Below are 3,261 nucleotides of genomic sequence, written 5' to 3' on the forward strand. Positions count from 1 at the left end.
TACCTCACTGCCTTTATTCAGCCAAGACAACTTGTATGGTTTGGGATGACGATCCATCTTTAGTTGCAGTTTCTCGATAGCCTTTTCAGACACTACATTCTCACAACTACCACTATCAATTATTAGCTTGCAGACTTTATTAACAACTGTGCAGGTTGTGTGAAAAACATTGGTCCTCAACCAATCGTCCCCTGAATCGCCCTTGGGAGTCAGCAGGCTCTTTCGAACGACTAGGGTTTCCTGACCAACTCTATATAGCACGTCCTCATCTTCACCATCATCATACACGGGCTCCCCAGCTTCATCGAACTCCTCTATCATATCCTCCTCAATCAGAAGATTTTTAATCTTTTGACTAGCAGGCTTCCTGCAATTAGTCACCTTATGCCCCTGTTCACCACACCTAAAACACTTAATACTTGAGCCAAAATTGTCCCGCTGTGGCTGATAAGCAGGACGAGATTCTTGAGGGCGAACTGGCTGACATCCTTCACCTCTGACCACTGGCCTCTTACTCTGCTATTTCTCTACTGCAAGTGCTCGCTGATATGCTTCAGAAACCGTCCACAATGAATGAAGGCTGAGAACATCTTGCAAGGCTGCCTTAATCTCCCCAAATACCGCGCTACCATCTGTTCCTCCATCCCAAATAAATCATTTTGAGCCACCAGTTGATAGAATTCCTCAGTATAATCATTGACTGATCTTGCGCCTTGCCTTAGTGAATGGAGCCTCTAAAAAAAGGTTTGAGTATAGTCGAAAGGGAGGAAATGCCGTTTCATCTTCTTCTTCATCTTCTCCCAGTCAGTAATTTTGGATTTTTCCTGTCACTCCCGTGAGTGCTTCAACTGTTCCACCATGTAGATGCTCTACCTTTGAGTTTGATGGCAACCAGTTTCGCCTTGACACGATCTGGAACTCTTTATATTCAAAAATTCGCTCCACTTCATTCAGCCAATCAATAAATCATTCAGCCTGTAACATACTAGAAAACTCGGGCAGATCCACTCTGAACCCGAGATCCACATGACGATCCTCCCGTCCACAATGCTCCCAAACTTGAGCACGATGGTGATACGAGTTTTCGAAACTGGTATCGAAATCGTGACCCTCCACATCATGATTATTGAACTCCTGCTTTGCCAAACGTTGGGTTAACTCCGCAACTTCTCTCTGCAAATCTTCAATTGTTACATCCTGAATATTATGATCACGGTACGGGACTTCCTCAATCAGAACCTGCTCTCGACGACCATGACCCCATCCACCAACCATTATAACTGATAGAATTTATCTCCCAAGAAGATGCTGACGCTCTGATACCAACTGACGTCGGGTAGGATATCCTATTGACTTGTTGTAGTAAATGATTCGCAAGAAAGAAACGACAGAAAATGCCCAAAAACCAGAGAAAATACTCTGAAATCAACTCAATATTATTAATAATGTAGAATGACCAAAATTAACCTACAAGTCGAGTTAAATAGCTGTAAAATACGAAATTATGGGAAAATTTCCAAAAATGGCAAAATCCCGAAATTACACCAGAATAAAATATTAAGTAAAAGAAGTAGGTTGCCAAAAATTTGGCTCAATTCAAGTTTTCTAACATATGGAAAAAGGGAAACGAAATATTACCATAAATAGCAAAAAAAATTTAGAATTGAATTTTGGAAAGAAAAACAGTGGATTTTGGGCTCGAAATTGACACCCACCAATAGCCACGACATGCGTGCTGAAGAGAGTTTTTCGGATTTGGGTCATAATAATGATTTCGGTAACTCTAGCCAAAGTTATAGCCAAATTACCAAAGACGCGTCAAATTCCCCCCAATTAAGGAAATAGTTGCGATTCACGACATGCGTGCTGAAGAATCTGCCATCTCATGGTATCTCAATGCCATCATCGTACTGTCTGACAAATCAGCATCACTCGACTCGGATCCTCCTGCATCAGTCCCATCCATTCACCGTTGTCTTTCTTTGATAAGAATCAATTCAAAATTTCCCCTCTTTGCTTCTTTTGTTTTAGGATCTTTACAACAGGCTTTATCTGCATCTCATCTTTAACTCATTCCGAGACTTTGGAAGGACATTTTCAATGCTTGCTTGAGCAGTGGCTTCGGGGTGGACTAGAGAAGACAGGAGTAAGGGACTATATAAAATCAAATGGGTTTACCTGGACTAATGCATGAAAAGACCATTTGGGCCTCAAAATGAATGTCTGGACAATATTTCCTACTTTGGAAGAGGTAAACCAAGAGATCTGCAAAATTTGCAAAACATCATAGTACAAATTCACGAAACTTAATTACATTGTATGATTTGATCTCCAATTAAGAATTGTTTGTAAATAATACTTAGCAATGAAAAACTGCTGAGACAAGTAAAACTAGTAGGTTGTTTAGAGGAACTTAGAACCAATGATAGCATCTACAAGAAAAAATGATAAGTCCTTGCAAAGAATTCAAGGTATGTCTTCTATGTGTCCCTTTCATTTCTCATTGATATATATAAGATTAGTCATGTCTATTGTTTTTCCAATAATAAAACATCTATATAATCTAAAATGTAAGATGTTTTCAAATCAAAAAGCCATAGGAAACTAGATTCTGTGCCTACTCATGCACGCACGCATTGATCTAAAGTATGAATAATAATGTACACTGTTAAAACTCAATCCTTCTAGTAGTATCAATATGTCTAAAGTACACTGGTAAAACTCAATCCTTCTAGTAGTGTCAATATGTCTAAAGAAATTCATAACCAAAATTTATTGCAAAATTGCAATCTTCTATGAATACATTTGAGGTTCATTTTGACTTGTATGTCCTTATCATTTTGAATACTATTATTCTCCAATTAATACATAGTTCAGAATGTACAATAGCCATGGTTCAGAATGTAAAGTTGCCATACTTCTTGCACTATGAATACAAAGAAAACTATTTTTTTCATAACAGGGAAGTGATTGGAGTTAGGAAAATGTAGCAGGCCTTACATGGTATTAACTTCAACAATTATATTTACTCTCCATTAAGTTTGGAAGAAACTTTGATGTGTGAATCAACAAAAAATAGCTACTAGCTGTTTAAAATATCAAGGGAGAAATATCCAAGTGATGTAAACTAAGAAACCCAACGAGGTTCATAAGAATTTGTACATTAATTTTTTTTTTAATTAACAACACCGTTCTTTTCAATCAAAATTCATTAAATTCCACAAGGAATTTTCAAAAAAGAATTTGCTTAGATGCTAAGGT

Source organism: Olea europaea, unplaced genomic scaffold (assembly GCF_002742605.1).
Source record: "Olea europaea var. sylvestris unplaced genomic scaffold, O_europaea_v1 scaffold2479, whole genome shotgun sequence".
Taxonomy (NCBI): domain Eukaryota; kingdom Viridiplantae; phylum Streptophyta; class Magnoliopsida; order Lamiales; family Oleaceae; genus Olea; species Olea europaea.